The sequence below is a fragment of the Pezoporus flaviventris genome, unplaced genomic scaffold (assembly GCF_033815535.1).
Source record: "Pezoporus flaviventris isolate CSIRO_AGI_PZ_B2104156 unplaced genomic scaffold, CSIRO_AGI_Pfla_v1 ptg000002l, whole genome shotgun sequence".
Classification (NCBI taxonomy): Eukaryota; Metazoa; Chordata; class Aves; order Psittaciformes; family Psittacidae; genus Pezoporus; species Pezoporus flaviventris.
Genome location: NW_026892550.1, coordinates 80,760,771 through 80,782,899, shown reverse-complemented (window position 1 = coordinate 80,782,899; position 22,129 = coordinate 80,760,771). Strand labels below are relative to the sequence as shown.

The 22,129-nt window shown below is 39.5% G+C and overlaps 1 protein-coding gene across 6 annotated transcripts in view; it reads right to left on the bottom strand.

Moving 5' to 3' along the window:
* Positions 1-22,129, bottom strand: part of EPS8 (EGFR pathway substrate 8, signaling adaptor) — a 136,836-nt gene that overhangs the window by 71,889 nt on the left and 42,818 nt on the right. Inside the window, exon 1 of one of the 6 annotated variants that reach the window (XM_061444661.1) lies at positions 9,917-10,058. The exons of the other annotated variants lie outside the window; for them this stretch is intronic. The gene's annotated coding sequence lies outside the window, so the exon portion shown is untranslated. Of the gene's footprint in view, positions 1-9,916; positions 10,059-22,129 lie in introns of those variants that run through there. 6 annotated transcript variants of the gene reach the window in all.

Sequence of the window (22,129 nt, the reverse complement as noted above, 5' to 3'; positions counted from 1 at the left end):
TGCTACTCTAGCAGTAGGCTGTTCTTATCTAACGTTCCCCTCCTGCTCATGTTTTAGTGCACTCCAGGGGGAAATTATCCAGGAGGATAATAAACATGATGCAGAAAACTAGCCACATGCAATATAAAAAACTAATGCCAAAATGACCACAAATGCTTTTCCAGAGCTGATTTCCAGAACTGTCCAAGCAGAGGCAAGGAACGGAAGAAATCTCTCACTCCTGACTCACGCTGTTGGCCTGAACATGAGATGGCTCGTTACTCAGAAATGGTATTTGGATGCGCCCCCTCCCCAGGAGCAGGGTGCTGCAGAGAGGGGAGGAAGCATCCACAGCTCCAGATTCCTGGAAGAGAAAAGACTGCACAAAACTCAAGGAATTTGGGATACATTTCAATCCACAAGAGTAACAAAGGAAACTATAAACAGCATAATGATTTTTTTTCTGTATTTTTGAATTATCTAGAGACAACTGTATCTCTACGTTACAATATGTTTTGCCTACTGTCCACATCCCACAGAGTTTGAGTCAGCTGTGTTGCTCTCTCCCAAAGCTACAAGTAAGGCCAGGGGGAAAACCTTGCTTCCACTATGTTTTTCATTCCCTGTTTTTTTTTAATCCCTGTCAAATTTTAATCCCTGTCCTGTTACACACAGAAAACCAATGCTTGAAATGTGATTGCTACAAGAAGTACTCAGATCAACAGTTCAATACTTAAAATTACAAAAGCAGAAAACAAAAAAGTCCATAGGGCTTGCAAGAATAACAGAAACTTGTTAGAAGATGGAGGTGACATTTAAGGACAATTCAGAAGCAGTATGCAAGGGATAAAGCCACAACAGTGTACTGAGCAGGAGAGCGTCTGGACACTGAAATAGTTACTCAGCACAGATACTTACTGCAAGTCAATTATAAAATATGCTAATGCCTAAATCCATGAGAGCATGGATTAGAAGTGAAAGAAAACTCTAAAAGAAAAATAGCATCATGAGATGCAAACCAGTTTCTCTCCAAAGAAAAGCTTTTTTCCCCCTTTCTAGAGAGTTTTAGGGAAAGGATGTAAAGGAACCATAGAGCAGTCAATTGCCCAGCTTCCATTAGTCTCTTTAAAATACCTGTTTTGAAAAATATTCCGATTTCATGAGAATCAAGGCATTTGCATGCACCAAGATGATTCTCAGAAGAACAAAATGGCATGAGTAATGCTTGCGTGTGCAGTAGTGTAATGTCAACTAGACATTTTTGTCATCTTTAACACTCACTTCCAAATGCCGCATTAAATAATTTATTGCGCCACAATGTGCTCCCAGGATTAAATCTCACACTGTGTAATTCAAGCATTGCTGTTCATGGATGTGTCTGCTCAGAACACCCAAAATATTAATTAGCCTGGCCTGATTAAAACACCTAAGCCAGGAGAGATAATTGGAATTCTTCAAATCCTCCAAACTTAAAGTTTCAGAAAGGACATCTAATCTTTTCAGAAATTTACAATCCCCCACTTCATCAGCTGATCTTGGGAAACTACACCGTCCTCCACACCCTCTTTTCTTTGGATAAGAAGGGAAAAAAATCTCTCACTTGCCAATATCAGGTTGGTCAAGAACAAAACTCAGATGCCAAAACTTCATCATTTTAACAGAATTTCAGCATAAAATAGGGAATAGTTGAGCTTGAAAACCTGCTTCTGTTTTAATTGCTAGGCCAACTTGGAAGATAATGCATGGCTGTTCTGCAGTTCTCTGAGCTTTTGGTTTTTCAGCTGCGCACTGTGCTTACTGCACCATGTGCATGAAAAAAGGTGCACATGGCATTTAATTTTTATTTGTTTGTTTTGACCACCTCACATAAACAGTCTCTGGGAAAGGAATTAGAAGTTCACTGTTACAAGATTACAGCTAGAAATAATCTGGGTTGAGCAAGGGTTCCACAGAGGTAAAGCTTAATTATTTACAGTTTAGCTCCCGGCAGACCAGGTTCCAAGGTCATTTATCACCAAGAATGAATATAAAGCACTCGTTTCTATTTTTGTAGTGCAATAACCAGCACTCAGTGAGAGCTGTAAGGTGAGTAGGAGGAGATGTCTCCCCTTAAGTAACACCACAGGATGGACTTTATGAGTGAGAAAAAGCACAGAGGATAACCGTATCTTCTTAAAAAGGGGAGATATATCCCAAGCCAAAAAGAACTGACATAGTTTGTCAGCCTCTTTTACTGAATCTTCAAATGAGAGAAGTTATTCAGAAGACACCAGCAGCTCTCCAAGAGAGCCATGAAAGTGAAAGCTCTCCAGAGCAGCAGGATGGGGAAGTCAGAGCCACACTGTTAACCCTTATGCCCACAGAACACACCACACACTGGCATTGAAAGTCTGCCAACACAGATGATGCTGGATTCGAAACCATAAAGCCAACACCACATATGCAGCTGTTGTCCATTGCAGGATCCTCTCCCAGTGTGCCGGCACAGACGCCTTTTGCCCTAAAGACGGGGTAAGCTACAGAGGCAGGAGCAGCACAAGCAGCAGCCACAGGCTCTCTCCTCTGCACAGGCACACGCTGGGGAGGAACAGGAAAAGCACACACCCCGTGTACCAAGCAAATACAAAGGTTTTAGAAACAATACACCTGGGAACAGGCACAGCAGTACTGGGTGGCATCGGCTTTTGTAGCAACGAAACAATCGCCAAGACCACGCAGGGATCTTGGCCACAGCAGGAGGGTACACCCAGTAGTGCAGAAGGACCTATGTGCCACAGTCCCCCAGTGACAAGGGAATCTGGAACTGGTAGTTAAACTCAATGGCTTGAACTAGATGACATCCCAGGTACCTCTGTATTTGTATTTTTATTGCAGTCACCATCACAGCCCTAAAGGTATCTCCACCCCACAACAGATACAAGAACAATGATGAAGATAGTACTAATTAAGGCATAGTTCAGGGCAATATCTGGACTCTCCATGGCACGTCTTACGTGAACAGCCCACATCACTGGGGCCAGGACCCTGTCAGGTTTATGGTGTCTGCAATAACTTGCAAAGAGAACCCAGGAAAAAAAAAAAATAAATAAATCAGGTGATTTGTGGGGGGTGTAACTTTGTAATACAGGTATTAACCATATGAGACAAAAGAGCATAATCTTCAGTACCTGCCTTCTGAAAGTAAAGGTAGTTTTAGGTAACTAAGATCAAATATCACTAGGTTTAAAACATGCACTAAGCCCTCTGTTGATTTGACTTCAAAGCAGGTATTCGTACCATTTCAGATTAGTATTTATTATTCAAGTTCCAAAAGCATTAGATTCTTCTTCTACTTCAAGGAAAAAAATGCTATGTTATGCACTCATAGTTAATGTACATCGGATCACAAATCACCATTTGTAGAATAAACATATTATGATGATACATATCATTATAGCTAAGCAATGGTGGTTATACTCTGTGATGGCAGCAGTAGCAAAACAAATGCTTAGTTATACCAGGAATGAAAGTTCAGTGATTCAGTAACATTACAAATCAACTGCAAAATTAATATACAGACATGTATTATTAAGACAACGTATTATTGCTGAAAGTTTTATTCTGGTGAACAAGCGGGATCACCCTGTTGCTACTGAGCTGTTTTTAAAAGGACATAAAGGAACATGAGTGTGTTATAATGACCTATCAGATGTGATAAAAAGCAACAATTCTTTTTTTCTTTTATACTCTCATTCCCCTGCATGCACATACTATTTGTGTAGTCTTAGTAGTAAACATTTTGTGGCTAGGTCTCATGCAGTGAGAGTTGAGAATAAGACTTTTCAACAAAATTCACAATATATGTACAGATCTTTATTTCTATAAGCTATCAATTACACACTGGCTTATCAAGACCCTTTGACTACCAGCCTATGTAAATATATTGAGCTGCAAGATAGAGACACATGCTTAAATCACCTCTTTTAGCCCACGAATTACCTATTGTTTACCCAATTCTGTGCTATGCTCACCAGTTCTTTTGCCTGTAGTATCTACTTCTTAACTTTGTTTAAATCATGGTATAAATTGCAGAATAATTTAGGTTGGGAGCAATCTCTGGAGGTCATCTAGTCCCAACCTGCTGATCAAAACAAGGCTAACTTTGAAGCTAGACAGACAGAAACCATGAATTGTATACAATAATCACAATGACTCCTCAAGCCACCACAAATTCAGCAAGTGACTGACAAATAGCTCCTGACCACAAGGAAAATAAACTCTCCCATTTTGGTCCCATGCTTATGTCCTGCTACACCTGAATGGGATCAAGAACAGAAGTAAGGGTTTTGGCAAAAGCACAGCTGCCAAACTGTGACTCAAATGCAGTTCAACAGCATTTTCGGAAACCTGGTGTTGGGACAGCCAATCCTCCTTGGAAGGCAGCAGCATAGCAAAGACAGATAGCTGCAGGAATCCAGGAGGAAGGTAACAGCATGTTGGAGGAAGACTGTGAGTGAAAGTCAACAGAGCATTTCTCTGGACAGCAGCATCACAGCTCAGCTGGCTAACATATGTAAAGGCTCCTGCAAACCCATTTAGTGTGGTTTGCGTGGTCCCTGGTGACCCAGAGATCCCACTTCATGGAGACATCTGTATTCGCAACAGCCTTGATACAGCTGTTTATACATTCCCCTAAACTGAGGCCTCACTATGGGGCCACAGGGAGGAGAGCGATAGAGTTACAACAAGCTCCGTCCTCCAGCACAGAGCACAAAATGAATATTTACTATCTAGCACAGACAATTTGTCAGGCTGTAAAATGATCTAATTTCTTGGAATTAGCATAATTCATATACATATATATATACATACACACTTTTTTTTTTTTCTAAATAAGAATTGTAGCACCTCAATATACCCCAATATGTTTGGCTTTGCATCTTTGGACTTGCTCATCAGGGATACAATAAGGAGCTATGCCAAGTGCAACAGGCTGTACATTACTTCATGGTTTGACCATCCTCTACTACAGTTTGTCACAATTCCCACATGCAGAAACAAACCTCTTAAGCTAACAAGCATGGAAAAGGTCACACAATAAGTATAGTGTTGAAAGCATTCTGCATTAGGAGGTGTGCCCAAAACACAGGAAAAAATTTTGCTGTTCACACTGTGACCATACTGGAAAATTGAATACTGCTTCTCCACCAGCAAGAGCAACAAGAAGGTTGTTAACATTTCATACTTTAACAAATCATAGTGCTTAAAATGATCCACTGCTTAAAATCCCGAGTGGCTCTAGTGGTTCCTGGCAAACTGAAAACAATTTTCCTTCCCAGCTTCCTCTCTGCAGTACAGCTGAAGGACCTTGGTGGTGGGAGAAGCTCCGTATCAATGAGAAAAACAGTCTTTAAAACACTGGTTCACTATTTGATTTTAGGTAGTAAATTCACAATTTTGAGACAAAGCCAACTTAAGAACATTTATGTCTTGTGACTCCAAAGAAGACCAGGAGTTTAAAGAGCAAGTGTTTGAGCTTGCCCCTGCAAGTCAAGGAACCAATAGCACAAGCAATCTCAAAAGCATCAAACTACTAAACCAAACAAACAAAACCAAACAACCAAAAGCTACAAACAAAAAACCCCAACCAACACACAAAAGGAAAGGGATGGGGTGGCTTGTTTCTACCTTTGCATACCCCTCACTTTGCCCTGTATATCACAAGCTTATATAAATCACTTCAATCTTTTGTAGGTCACAAAAGATTTGGTTTATTTGTAGTTTTGCTCTTTCCCCAGGTTCTTATGGTCTGTTGTCCTCCATGAATAAGCAAAAACTTGTTAATAGTTTAGAAGTGAGTTCGGACAGCTTGTCAATGTCATGGAGAGGTGACTTCCAAATGTTTGGATAGTCAGGTCTCAGTATTTATTTATTTATTTAAAGACAGGCATCTTTACCTTTATATTGATCACTACCCTTAAAAGAAATAATCTCTAATTAATGTTAAGCAGAAATTTTCTGTATGACACGTGTACCCTCTAGACTCAGGGCATGTCCCAAAGTCAAGATAAGAAGCTGGGCCAGGAACCACAGAGTACACATTAAATATCATAAAGGAATAGTTTCCCTAAAGACTGCAAGCCCAGCACTCAGGGTGGATGCAGCAGCCTCCCAGGAACCCCTGCATGAACCCATACCCAGCTCAACCCACGTAATTAACCTGGAATCTACTTCACCCTCTCTCTGCCTCCACATCTATCCTCATGTTAAAACAGTATGTATTTAGAAACTGGTAGCACTTTTTCTTTTCAACAATTAACATCAAATCCCAAACCTCTTATAGCACCCAGAAAAAATATTATTGTAATATAATGAATTCTTTGTATTTCCCCTTTCTCTCATACCTCATTGCTTATTGACAACTAAGTTGCATCTTCTGATGTGCTTGCTAACAGTACAGCATTGTTGTAGTTCTGGCCACAGATGAAATGATAAAATAAAGTCAGTAAAATTTGTACGTACAAAAGATAAATAGCAAATCTGGGGAATAAACTAAGCATCTGTGCCAGTCTCTAGCTTGCTTCAATTCTATTCAAGCTGACAGGTATTTTATTGCAACTATTTTATCAACAGCTCTATGGTTGCATACAGGTGACCTAAACAGAAAGTTCTTTGAACATATTTGATAAATATTGAAATAATGGAGAAAACGAAGTAAATTCTAAAAGTAGGTCTGAAGCTATTTTCTGAATGCTGATTCTCCTCAAATGTATTTATAATTTTCTTCTACAAGAGTACTAAACTCCAAAGTAAAGAAAATAAATGCTCCGAGAGTAAAAGCAGCAGTTCTGGTCTGATAAACAACAACATAAAACCGGCATCTTTGCACTCAGCAGATCTGTCCCCGGTGTGCAGTCAGGAGTAATTGCTGCTGACTAGTGAGATAAATAAGGTCCTACTACTTCCATGCTTGCTTGAAACAGGATATCAGTGTTATTGTTGTGCAGCAAACTGAATACTATTGCCTTCTATACAAAGTTAAGTTCTTCATTAATTTTCAATTATGTATCTGAACAGTTCTTGCTGCATCACTCAATAACAGGTAACGGGATACAGAGACAATGTCAGAGCATGTTTCACCCAGCACAAACTTTATGATGTGAAAATACTCAGGAAGGGAGATGTGTCTACAAGAGCGGGAAATGTTTAATCCAGAGCCAAACAGAAATTCCAGCCTCGTAAAGCTACTTTTAAACAAGCACTTTCCAGATTCAAGGGCCATAGTTTTTCTTTATAAAATGCTACAGATGCAAGCAATCTTAAATGAGAGGAAACTAGGGCAAGAAACCAGTAGGCAAGTGGGTTGGTATGAAAAAAATTTAACAAGCAGTTTTCACTGCCAAAGTTCATTTTAGTATGTGTAGGCTGCAGGTACAGTACATAGAAAAAATACATCACACCTGTATTACACACAAACACCAGCTTATCATTTCAATTAAGGATACAAACCAGAAAACCTGTTTTCATTTATGATACTACCAGAATATGACTGAATTTTATTTACATAACTGGTAAGTTATTGAAAATAAACAGGGCATGCAAATTCTCAGCATTCAAATTAACAACCCACCACTTTTTAGAAACTATTAGGGAACATTATACTTGGAAGTGAGAGCTTAAAATGTTGTGTTGCATATTTTGACAATACTTAGAACAAATAACTAGTAACAGTGCTTGCGCTTCGGAACTTCAAAATTGGAGAGATAAGAAAGTCCCTGAAAGAAGAAACAGATAGGGAAACAAGACAACATTGTTGTTTTGTTCCTGAGCCTCCCAGGACTCACAGACTAAATACATCACCATTATTATCATACCACTATGTGACTTGAAGGCCCTGAAAGCAAAGTATTTCTCTTAAATCAAATATAGCATACAGCATATTTCCATCTGGAAGCACTTGTGTCTTTCTTAACATCTCAGTAAAAACTCAGTGTTGCTACTGGATGTCACACTGCTATTATTTTTTTTTTCCTCAAAAAAACCCCACCAAAAATAATTATATCAAGCCTGACATTTCTCTTTTTCCATATTCTTTTCCCTTAAAAAAAAAAAAAAGCTTCAGTGAAGTAGTAAAGACTCCAATAAACTGTTCATTTAATGAAGACAGTGAATCTATTATTAAGCATTACTAAAACCATTCAGTCTGTGCCAGTAACAGCGTACATGCTTGTGATGACAGATCCATTTCATTTCATGCTACTAAAGAACAAGTCAAAAAATTCAGGCAGAGAACAGAAACTGATTCACTAAAACTTCCATGTTGTTACTAATAGTCAGAGCTTTCCATTCCTTCCATATTTCAGACTTAAGAGGCTGGCTGACATCAATAAAATATTTTTCTTACATCGAAAGAGTGTTAAAATGGTGCCAAAGAAGATTATAGGAACTTGCTCTCTTTTGATGCATCTTTAGGCACACACTAAATAGAGTTTCTGGCACACAATAAAATAAACTAAATCAACTTCTCTCAAATGCATGGCTTTTCATGACTCAAGATGCCAAGCCTTTAAGCTATGCCAAGCTTCTGAAAGAATTAAATACAGTTCAAGTTAACCTGGCATATAAGGCTGGGTCCTTATTAGATGAACAGCAGCACAACTATCAGTTCAGTAGCTCCACAGCCATTGCAGCCTGAGGCTTGTACGAGCTGTCTCTGGTCCAGGACCCAATCCTGCCAGTGCTCACCCACAAGCTGAGGGAGCTGTAGGTAGAGGAGGGAAGGCTTCTCCCACCAGTTCACCTTCCTGTGTTTATTTATTAGTATTGCTACGCCCCTTTTTACCCTGATAATAAAAGCAGCTGTTTGAGCTGCTCAGGGATGTGCAATGTGAGGGTGCATCTCAGGAAAGGAACTAAGAACCAGGTGGTATGACTGGAGGCTTGCAGTGCATCTTCATGCAGTCACAGGCCTGGGATGCACAATTTGGCATGGGAGAAATTCTGGTTTTAAACAGCCCTCTGCTAATACACAGGAGCACTACCTGTGCAGCATATGCTCACATACATACATGCTCCAAACATTTGCACACCAGAAACAGTTGTAACAACATATTTGGTACAATGAAGAAATACATTAAAGATCTCTCATATGACTGCATGCATCCACACAGCATTGCTTTGAGATTTTTTGGTCCAGTCCTAAAAGCAGCAATGCCTGGACATCACTATACCAACACCAATATGTTGTCACTGCTTGTGCTGGCTAAATACCTTACCATGTAGCCACATACACAGTTTTGGCAAATGCAAGAGAGAATCCCCTTTAGAAGGGACCCATCTTTAATTCTGCAATCAAATACTACACACCGCAGAAGAAGATGCATTCTTACTGGACAGATGCTTGCAGAATACAAGTGCATCTCTGTGTAAAACCTTTCTACAGAAGAGCTTACATAAAAAGCACAGATCACAACCCCCAAACTACCATATAAACCTAGCACACAGCTGAGCTAGCATGACAAGAAGTGTTAAGGACATCAGCACTTCTGTTCCTATACCCCATACCACCTCCTGATCATAATCTTCTGTACCACCTCCCAAAGCAGCTCCCTCTGTCTTCACCTTTTTCTCCCCTTCTTGAACCACTCAGTTGCCACAGACAAGCAGGTGATGAAGCACTGTGCAGTAAGAATCCCTTCAATTCCATCTTGCTGGACTTCAAAAAGTTGTTCTGTCACCAGAACCTCAGCTGGGTTTTTCTTTCTGAAATGACTGTTCATAAAGCTTTACAGGGCTCTGTGTTTGCTAAAATACTTCAGAACCTTTGCCTTCTGCTGTTCAACACAGTTATTCAGTAAGAATCTGGGTACTTTCCTGTCCTTTCTTAACAAGGCGCTGGGGTGGGGGGAAGTTGCTGAAAACCACCTTTTTTCCTGAAGTTCCACTAACACACCTTTACCTATGAGTCACAGCAGGGAGCAGTCTCTCAAAAGTCCCCTCTGAAGCAGGCACAGCATCCCTTGTGAAGGACATGGAGAAGATGGACACACAGACTACACGGCTCATGTGCACATTGCACAAGAGCTGCTGCTAAATAGGCATCTAAGCTAAAGCTAAAGCTCTGTCCCTTTGGAAAAACAAACCCAACACGTTTAAAGGTTTCATGTATGCATTTTCAACCTTGAAACAGGAAAACTTTTCAGCAAAAAGCTTTTAAATTTAATTCCTTGTCAACAAAAGTGAAAGGTTTGGAGAAACGATTGCTGAATGTATAGAGACGACCCCTCACCGCAAAACTGTGAACAGATTCTCAAGGAGCTTCGGATCCAGACAGGCAGTTTCTCCATTTAACACATCCACTGATCTGCTACCACGTTCTCATTTTGTATTTCTGTTTAAAAAGTTAAAAAATATGTTGCCTAATTTATAAGCAGTGTGATAGTTCTAGATTTTCCAAGCATTTGTTAGTACAAACAGAATTAAAATACATTTAAGCTCAGTTGCAAACAGAGATTTTAATAGACACGAACAACGCAGGTAGCAAAATAAATAACAGGTTTTTTCCTAGACTAACCCCAATGTTTGGACAGGTGCCTGGCATTTATATGACAAGATGGTTACTAGAGTATTCACATCTGTGCATTAAAGCTGTCACCAACTTTCCCTCCCTCCTGATCTGGATAAAAGCAGAAACTAAATAACCTCTTGCAGTTCTTAGTTATCTCCTTGACTGATCACAGAAGTGAATAACCACACTGATTTGTGATTAACAGCCCCCTGCACTTTGATACAGTGCAGAAAAGAGGTACCTTCTTATGAAGACAAGACTAAACTTCTCTTTCTTTTTACAAGCAAAAAAGGAACCTCTCTGAAGAGATTGAGAGCTTTTGGTTTTGTTTCTCCATGCCTCTTTTGCATGCATGCCAACTTAAATTTGCATACCCTGTTTTTCCTGAGAAGAAAATGGGAACTGGAAAACCAGTTCACTGCTATATATTAAAGAAACAAACAAACCAAAACACAAAAAACCCAAACAAACAACAACAAAAAAAATCCCACAAACAAGAAACCAAACAAGCAAACATTAGTTTTGAAGACTTACTCACAAGAGACTACACAATCTTACTCCTAGAGATGCTGCTACAAGTCACACTTCCTCAGCGGTCTTCATTTTGCCTCTAGTCCTATACTTTCAGTTATATGGTTTCTACTAGCCTTACTCTCCTTAACTTCTGAGTAAAACTGACAAACTGAAGTTCAGCAAAGGTGAGATTTAAGAGGATGGAAGAGTCCAACATGGCTGTAGCTGGGAGCACTGGCTCACAGGGAAGAGGCAGAGTTCCATTTCATTCCCTCACATCCCTTATACATCCCTCACTTATTTCAATACAAACCAACTCCGTTAAGCCAGAAAACAACCAGGACCCATCATGAAGGACATCCCTAAGCTCAATTAATTAGCCAGTGTAATCACCAAATGTCTTCCTTTTCTCTTTTTATAGCAACTTGTAGCTTAGACTCCAGCCAATGTTCGGTACTCTTGATATTTTATATGTTGTGAGTTACTAACAACGTGGATTTAGATACATGCCAGACACCTGAAAAACTCAGGCAGGCAGAAAATACTAATGGCACAGCTGAAACCTCCGATACCTCTGACAGAGCACAATTTTTAAGGTTAAGCAGCAGCAGATGGATGGCAGCACCTGCTTAAATGTACCAAAATCACTCTGGTTTAACTGGCTGTTAAAACAATGAATCGCTACAAAAATCAATGCAGGATACTGTAAAATAATCTGTGTATTTACTGTGTAAAGTTATAAAGTGTTATAATGAAAAATAAATGAGAAACCATAATACAGTGAAATATTTTGGAATAAATGTAAACAAATGCCAAATATAGTCCTTTTATTAAAACAAGGACTTTAGTAGTGACAGAAGCTAGGTAACTATAAAGACACACATAAAGATGCTAAAATAGTAGCTAATTTGTTTTCAGTGAACATCTAAACATTGATGCTTATCCTGGTGAGTTCTAATGCATTGTGCATTTTGATTCTAGGAGTGCTTTTGAAGTCCTTATAAACAAAACAGGTTTGAACTAAAAATGCTTGTAATGAGAAAGTAAAATATGGACTAGCATCCCTATTGTATACTCATTCCAAAGCATCTTCAGGAGCATATGAATCTCTCTCAGACTCATAGCTGCTATCATCCAAGCCTTCCTTTCTCAGTATTTTGTGATTTGAAAAGAAAAATGAAAGAGATCAAATTGTTATATCTAGTTTTTTCTGCTTCACTCGCTTTAATTACTTACTGAAATTAATTCAAGCTCCATGAGTTTGAAGCAAGTGCTCTCCAATGCCATACACCAATGTAAATCCCAGATCACCAAGCACAGAAAGAAGGAGATAAAATAAAAGTATCTTTCAGAAATTAAGAAAAAAAAAAAAAGAAGAGAAAAAAGAAGAGAGAAAAGAGTGTAGTTTTTCCATACGTTTGGGTCCCCTTCTATTTAGCTACTTTAAAGCCATTATTTAGCTACTTAAATCTAAAACTACTATTTAGCTACTTAAAAGCGTTCCCTTAGCTCATGTTCGCAACTTGTCTTTGGAAGCTCAGTAAGAGCTTTAACACAGCAAGTAAATACACACATTAAAATAAATCCAAAGCTTTCTCTTGAAAGCGAAAATAATTAAAAGCACTGCTGTAAATTGTAACTTTGTTTCAGTTAAGCCTGATGAACTGTAGGTACTAAAGGCAAATAAGTAAGTTTAAAATATAGAGAAGCTGACACTGTCTTTTTTGGGGGGGAAAAGATGAGGGAGAGGCTGGGTGCTGCAGGAAAGAATAAATCCAAAAGTAGGACAGCCATTATTGTTGCACCTGCAATAGTCATCACCACTCACTAAGCTGCTGTAGCCTATGCACAACTAGTACTCTGAATTCATGTTAAAAAGCACTCCGGCACAGGTCAGCTGCAGCTGGGAATCCTTAAACGTGACTCAAGATGCTCAGCACATAGCTGTTACTGATTCAGGCACTAAAAGTTTTGTAAAAAATCTCCTCTGAAACTTCAAATAGGGTTGCTTGCAACTTGATAGATTTCCTGTTGTGTTAAAATATTAATACTTCCTAAAAACTATATAACAGAAATATTGAATATTATAAGATAAAATTTTGAAGCATCAACATTAAATGTACTGCGCAAAATCACTCCAATATTGGTACTTCTGGTTAAGGTGACTAAGCACAGTTTTTTCCCAAAAATTTTGGAGAACATTTAGGACAATTTTAAGGAAAAAAGAAAAAGGTTATAATATGTTACAATAGCATTTCAATAGCATTTACCCTGAAGCGGAAAACACAACATGTATCTTTAAAACATTTCTAATAATATTAGCTTTATTTCTTCTTGTATCTTTAAAACATTTCTAATAATATTAACTTTATTTCTTCTATTAAAACTTCAAATTTCAGTATCACTGGGGTTTTAATTCAGAATGCAAACATGATTAGTGTTCTCCAAATGCCAATACAGGATCTTCTAAAGACACATCATCCTACAGCAGTACTTTTTTTTAAATGTCTCATTGACTATTAAAAAACAGGAGATGCAGAGTATGAAATAAAAATGGGGAGGGGATTTCAAGTCTGTCCTGTGCAGTTTGAACCAAGTTTTCATTATAAGGAGCTTGAGCAAAAAGCCATTTATACAGAATCAGTGTTCATTCCTGTGGCTGGCTGAACATGGGAGGGGGAAGTAAGCTGCAGTTGCTTCTGCAAGCACTAGGACTTCAGTCATCTGTATTTAGCATCATTAGTATTCACAAAGTTATTTCTTAGCAGTTTGGTCAAACACAGGCTACGTGGTCAACACACTCCTTAACTGGATGACTAATTCTGAAGGTCAAACATTAACATCCAACAGCACATTGACATTCAAAGGATGGAATCACTGCTTCCAGTAAATGAACTGAGAAGCCAACCTGGTCAAAAGGCAGGAACTAGTGCTTGGGGGAGAAAACAAAAATAAAAAAGAAAAAACAAATTAAAAAAAAATCCTAGTGCAATCAAAAGGGCTAATGCTAAAACAGTTTAGTTTAGCATGGCTCCACTAATTTCCCACAGGCTGATTCCAGACAGCGAGCAGTTCCTGCCCTATTTGCCACCTTCCCTCCTAGCAAAAGAGGAGCAGGTACTTGGGAGCATCCTTCTACCCCACCTCCCTACAGCACTCCTTTCTGAGCAGACAGCCTGGCATTCAGACCCAACTTGCTCCTCTCCATCTCCAGCAGAACCAAAGCTGGTGACAATATAGGTGTGGTCCAGCATTTACATTTGTGAGTCATTGCCCTGTGACAATAACCACAGAGCACCAAGGGACTCTGAAAACACCAACCACTGGACTGCCCAATCATACAGCTACCAAACTGAACCAAACCTAACCCACCACTGCTCAAAACTCAAGTACAATTTTCTCCCATCCTGTGACATCCTTTTTTGCCCTTTTTTTTTTGCAGCCGCTTTGTCAATTTAGTTGCGTGAAAAGAAAGCAAATCATAGAATCATAGAATAGTTAGGGTTGGGAAGGACCTTAAGACCATCTACATCTAGTTCCAACCCCCCTGCCATGGGCAGGGACACCTCATACTAAACCATGCCACCCAAGGCTCTGTCCAGCCTGGCGAGGGGTGGAGCATTCACAACTTCCCTGGGCAACCCAGGTGCCTCACCACCCTTACAGTAAAGAACTTCCTTACACTCAACCTAAACTTCCCCTGTTTAAGTTTTAACCTGTTACCCCTTGTCGTGTCACTACAGTCCCTAATGAAGAGTCCCTCCCCAGCATCCCTATCGGCCCCCTTCAGATACTGGAAGGCTGCTATGAGGTCTCCACGCAGCCTTCTCTTCTCCAGGCTGAACAGCCCCAACTTTCTCAGCCTATCTTCATACGGGAGGTGCTCCAGTCCCCTGATCATCCTCATGGCCCTTCTCTGGACTTGTTCCAACAGTTCCATGTAGCTTTATCAAGTTAGCACCCTTGTTTCCTCCACTGCGAACAGTAAAAGACAGCTACACAAAACTGTCCTCAAAATTCAGTTCAGCAAGAGAACTTAAAAAATGAAAAAAAAAAAAAAAACAAAACAGAATCACCACAATTTTAACCCTTATTATGAAAATGGCTGAACCAAAGATAGCCTGATTACAGACAGATGGGCCAGCCATAACCCTGTCTCTGCAGTTCACAAGATCAGAGTACAAAATATTTCATACATTCTGGAAAGAGTTTCTATTATTGGAATATAGCAAAACACACTCTGAATGAAGTGTCATAAGTTACCTTGGACTTAGGACTTTCAGATTGCTCAAGAATGCATTGGTAAAGTACTTAATTCAAGCACTCCCAGTTAAAAGAAAAAAAGGAAAAGGCAAAGTTTACAGGAGAAACATAAGCAACAAATGGTAAATTAAGAGTAAACATACCTGGATCCACTGAAACGTGTTTCCTGCTCTGAGACCTTGTCTCTACAGGAGGGAGCAGCTGCTCTCTTCCTACTTTTAAGTTCTTGACTTTCTTCCCAAATGACATTAAGAACCAGGAATAGGCAATGTGCCAGGCAGAAACGAACAGCTGAGACCCGGACAGCAGTAGGCTACCCCAAATCACTGCCCATGTCCCTGATGGGAGGGTCTCAGGCATCAGGAGCAGGGTACCCCCACTGGCTACCCACGAAGCATCCCACAGGAGATTTAGGAAGCCTGGGTAGGTTCAAAACTCTCTGTATCACCAGTGTTACAGGGTTAAAAATAAGAGCATGAGAGAAATGAGGTGGGTTTTCTTCCTCAGCTGAAATTAAACACACAGACACTGGCTGGCAAAGGGCGTTTTCCAAGTACTGCCTTAGGGGTGGGTGAAAGGTAATCAAGGTAAAAGTCAACACGACCTTTAAATCAGCTGTGAAGAAATTCTTGATCTCAAAGTCATCTTTGTCACTGTCAAGGACTCAGCAAATAAAACCCAACACACAGCTCAATAGGCATTATCTGCATATATCACAGCTGTTTATCAATATCCACTCAAACAAAAGAGTGAAAACTACTTGGGGTCTTGGGTTGAGGGATGGGACCCTGTGTCAGGCACAGGACACCTGGGCCTCCATGCACCATTCTTGCAATCCTTGTTTGAGGGAGAGGGGCAGCATTTGTAGTGTATTTTTCCCCTTCCTTTTTCTACAGAAGTTGTAACTCATGCTTCATCTCCCAACTCCTTATGTAGGATTTGCATTCTGCCATTAGTACAGTAACACCCCCAGACATGATAAGAGGAAAATGACAGCTACACACAGAGAGCAACTGCATGGACCCATGGGCTTTGAGTGAGGGACAGGGCCTAACTCGGTCCCACGCTCATCCAAACTGATGTTACGCTCCTTTCCAAAAGGCTCATAGTCTTAGCTCCCTCCTTCCCCAGTCCTAGATCCACAGCTCATGGCTCCACATCACCTCTTAAAAAGAGCTCCTCTTCCCTCCTCCCAGGTTCACAGCTATCTTCAGTATCCAGACTTAAGTCCTACTTAAAGGTTACAACTGAAACCAGAGGCTGTGCTAAGTCAATGGGGAAACATTTGAATACTATGTTAGACTAACAGAAAAGCCCTCAGAGAAAAGGCCCTTCACATTTCCACTTCCCACTTGGTACCACTGGTACTTGATTTGCTCTGAGCTGAAACAGAAGCTGCTCCTCCAACTACAGCAACTGTCACACAAGCCATGGGCACAGCTCAACAGAAGTGCAGGCACCACTTCAGGACTTCTCAGCCTCTAAAACCAGGAACTTTCTTGCCTGCTGTCACCACAGGCTGGCATTGGCGGTCATCCCTCAATGGTTATGACAATCCAGGGTGAAATTCAGCATGAAAACACTGTTTCATTTTAGTACAGCACTCAAACCAAGTGATTCTTCACTATTCAAAAACAGTTTCAATTTGCTTATGAACAATAAAAAACAAATTTAAAAATCTGCATCAGATTTAAACCATATTCTTTCTTTCCTTCAATACAAAACCCAAATATAGTGCTCTAGTAAAGTACCTGCTTGCAAGTCTACACAATGCCTTTAAGCCTTAACTATATGCCAAAAGTTCTAAGAAGCAACATGCTTCATAACTTCTGGGACAAAATCCAAATGCTCAGAAAAGAAAGCATGACGATTAAGACTGTGTACTCACAACTAAAACCAATCTGAGCTGGACACTACCAACAAAACAAAAGTGTGTAAACCTTGTAGTCTGATGTCAAGAAAATAATTTCAAATGAAGCCCAAGGTCATTGTAATAATTGCACTTTTATGATCTCTGAGGAATCAAATTCTGAAGGTCGACAAAGTGCAGGTGATATTAATGCTTTAAATTCTCACAAAAATCTTCTTTTACAAGACATTTCACTGCTGATAAACTATAAATGCTCAAAGGGCCAAATATTTAACAAAGCTGTAAACCGCACACTAATTTTATTACCTACTTAGACGAATGTCAAATCGAAGTCATTAAAATCCTCAAATAGCAAGTAACACATTCTTTCATAGTTAATAATGCATTCTTTCAAAGCTCCACCTCAAAAAAAGGTATTTAAGACACAACCAGGAAGTACTGACACTCCAGATGCTGTTTTACCTCTTCCCTAAATAACAAATAACTTAGCATATCACAAAGAGGTGTCATCTTGTTTGAGTTAACTATTGTATGAAGTTCCACACTGAGTTTTCTAAGGGCGTTAACCAAGAAGTCTTCTATTTATCAAGAAATCTGTCACCTTGCCTCTGTGCAACAGCTACCCATTGCATTATAGTTTTACAACAGTGAAAACATTAAATCACTGTATATTTCAATGCAAAAAAGGTAGCCTTTACAAGGTAAACATCTAGACAATTACCACACCCTTTTCAAAGCCCCTAGGACTAAAGTCAGGTTTATTATTCTGTGATACCACAAATAGTAAGGACTTTTAAAAGGTACACTTGGCTACTTAGTGTCATTTTTTAAGAATACAACTTGAAAGACTAAAGGAAAAAAGTAAATCCAAATTTACAAAGCACACCAGAAAACAGATTTTTTTCCAATCTGTTTTGAAAAAATCTCAATGTATATATTTTGAAACACTGTTTCAATGATTATGTTGGTAATGATAACTGAGCACATAAAATCACTAACATACATTATGCCAAAACCCTATAGCATTTCAGCTGCACCGATACAATCCCTACCAAATTTGTCAAAAGGGTTTTCTACAGAGATTTTTGTGAGCTTCAGAAGCTGTATATGATTCAATAGCATTCTTATGGCTTCCTATGTACTCTACAAAGTTTACCTCACCTTTTCTATCAATGACACATGGTCATGTTCTGTTACTTCAACAGCAAACATATCCCTTAACACCTGAGCATGGAACAATTCAGAACACCAATGGAGAGGCTGTGCCTATCCTGAATGCAACAGAAAATCAGACAGGACACACACCCCAAAGCTTAGCTTTGCTTTGCCAGGCCTTCCAGGTCTTACATAACAAAACAGGAGACTAAGAGCTAGGTAAAAACACCTGGGAAATGAGCTCACCTGTGCAATTTTGAGGTAAAGCCCAGAGCAGACAGCAGTTGTTCAAAACAAAGCTGGAGCATCAGGATAGTGACAGATACCCGAAACTCCTCCCACTCACAATCACCTATGGCAGCAGACCAAATCTCTAATGTAAATTATAAACAGCACCTGAAAGATTTTGCTCATTCAATACTGAGCGTCTCTTTGACAGCAAAGAGTGGAAATAAGCCCAGAGAAGAGAAAGCAGGGAAAGTGATTCCCCCCCCCCCCCCCCCAACAGGGCACTGAAAAGTAAAGAAAGGAGAAAATAACTGCGGGAGGGGAGCAGGGAAAGGGGACTGTGGCTTATAGCTGCTTGATTAATTGTATTTTCCATATTGATAATGAATTTAAAAAGCATGTTTAACTGAAAATTTGTGATGGGAAAAAAAGTGCATCCATATGAGAAGGGCAGTGTCACTTTAACCGCCCCCAGTGACAGCACAGAGGAAGATTTTTTTTACTTTTTATTTTTTCCAAATAACACAATCCAGTAAGCAATGAACTAGTTTAAAGTGAGACACTGCTTTTCTAAATGGTCACCTGGTAGAAAGGCTTTTTTCCCCCTCCTGTTTTGTAGAAGACAAGTAACAATAATAAATAAGAAAGATTTCAGGACTGAATTTCTTTGGGTGTTCTCTGAAGAAGAGTGAGAAGCATGACAAACAATTCAGCAGCTGTAGAAGAAATATTCTACTTTTTTTTTTTTTTAAATAAAAAGTATACAGAGGAGATTTGTAAGAACAAAAAAATCCATTTACACAGGAAGGAAAGGTCAACAACTTTAACCGAGAAAAGTAATGGGACAAAAAAAATAAGCCCATTTTTGCAAACACAACCATAATAACTCTTATGTTTGATCCATTTGCTTTAACATTTTGCATCTTTTAGTAGCTAGCACTCCATGATTGATCACAACATAAAGCAAGTGATTTTTCTGACCTTCACTAAGAATTTTAGACAGAGAAAGACCCTTCTTTACACACAGAGCCATAAACATGAAAACTGAAGCCAGAATTATACCCTTCCTTTTTAGAAAATGAAACCTTCAACTGGTGCTTGCAGTTCAATGTTATAAAACCATACAGGTGTATCAGTGTCATCCTATTACTCTTCCTTTTCATAGAGGGAATCTGTATTTCTTTATTTGCTATGAAGAGCATTTTTTTTTGTACTTTACCTCTCTTACAGGAATCAATACTTGCACCCAGCTGCACCTTGCTCTGAACAGGCACGTGCCAAAGTTCATGGGTTCATGAAGCTCTGGGAAGCACTCAACACAATTTGATAAGAACGTATCTATACTGTGTAAGCTCTATATCAGATCCCTATTTATCAGCAATTAAGTCTACCAAGAAAGCAGCACAGCAGCCTCCTCTTTGCCCAAAATGTTAGTTAGCCACAGAAGAAAAAGCACAGATGCAAGACTGTGACACGAGGCACCTGCTGCATGACCTGTGTAAGAGCTCCGGTACGTTAGCAAGAGCTCTAAATTAAGCGGCAGAAAGGACACCAACAGGGATGAAACTGAATGGATATTAGAGGCTTTGGAGTAAACATGATGCCTTGCCACATACCCAGCTTCAAAGTCGCCTGTGCCACAAAATCCAGTATTGCAGGTTCGCTTTGACCTAACTGTAGAGCAACTGAGGAGTGAAATGTAAATAATGCCAGCAAGAAAGTGCCTATTCCGTGACAGTTCAGAGTATGATTGAGCCACCTACCCCCCTCTTACTGACCAGTACCTGCATCTGAGTGAGCAATTGCAAAGAGAAGACCAACAGCAAGTGGCACAATGCTGACTACAAGGGGGTGTTCCTCTCCTTAAAAAAAACCAACAGATAATTCCTAAGGCAGCTGGCCACAAATACAAGAAAGCAGATGGCAGGTGTAGAGGAAATGGACATGGTTTTGTATCTCTTCAAAAAACACACAGCCACCATTGCAAGTGTGAACAGCACTTAAAACCTCGATATTTAGCTGGCTTTTGCAGATTTCAGTAAAGTGGCAGTCTGCAAGTGGCCCTTCTGCACACGCAAAAGTCATCCCACCAAGAAGTAAATTTCATACGGCCCAGTGAAATTTCACGTGATACAACTTCATCACAGTAATGGGTGACTACGGAGGAGATGAAAGTAAACTACCTCCAAGTAAATAAATTTGATAATTAAGCATCCAAAATGTACTTAATTTTGGATGTTTATTTTTGGAAGCAAATGTAACCTTTAGCTCATTGCTACCGCACCACAGATGCACAACTGTAGGGTGCTTTTAGGGAATACTGTTTGAAAATAAATAGCACAGAGCAGCCTTTTTTACTTTTCCCTCTAAACAAATCTCCCCTGATGCAGCAGGTAACAGTAAGAAGTTCTGCCTGGCTTACAGCTGACTGTATTGCACCTCACTTACTGTAAGGAATTCCACAAAACAAGTAAACTCTCCATTTATAACCTGGGCTGCATTAAGAATAAATCTTGTAAGTAAAGATACTGGCAACAATATATTATGGAAAACATTTCCATAACTTTAAATTTTCTATAAACTGACAGATCTTTCATACAGAATTTCTAAATAAATAAAGGGAAGAAATGTCAATCCCCAAACTATAGCAAAGATTATTTCAGCTTCTGCTATAATAGCTACAGTATAAACTGAGGAACTGTAGTAATGCCAACATAGGATTACCTACTGAGATGTACTACATGAGAATCAGGTTGCTAGCAATTTTGAAATGTTTTGCTATCTACCACATCCTCATTGGCTCATCCATTACAGTTTCAGACCTCCACCAAAAACTGCAGCAACTAACAGAGATTACAAAACTCTTCATTCAGCACTCTCCGTTTCCTTACCTCATTCCCACCTCTGCATTTCCAGGGACAAAATATTTGTGTATGCTTGATAAAAATTAAACCAGATACTAAAATGTTATTCTCAGCTATTCATGAAAACACAAATCAGAAAACAACCTTAAAATATTACACTGCACTAATGATGTTGCTTATGCTATGAATTTATCTCAGCGATATAAACACTAAGCCTGTCTTCAGTCACAGATATTCACAAAATATATTATTCCTCTAGTTTCCAGAAAGAAACTAAAGATACAGAGTACCCAAACACCAATCAGCTTTTCTGCTTGAAGCATACCAGGGTGCCAAAAAGCTGATATTTTAAACCAGCTGTAAGCCAAAGGAAAAGAACCAGGGTTTAGAAATTAATCATTTCATTCTTAACGATCAGTAGTCTAGACAAGGTATTGAGAATGTCATTCATAATCCTCTTAGATATTGATTCTGCCTCTTCAAATACCCACTCAGCGGTGGGCTAGGTGTACCCTGCCTATTCATACTGATCTTGGAGAAGGATGCAAGAGTCACGCAGGCCCAGGCTGCGCAGACACCCTTGACCTTCTTCATGGAGATGTCGCACTGCACAGCTCCTCCTAATGAGGGAAGCCTGTCCCTTTTAGTGTGCTCTCCATGTTCACCTCCATTTCCCTGTGTGGGAAGGGAAAGAAGAGTTTTCCTCTTTCC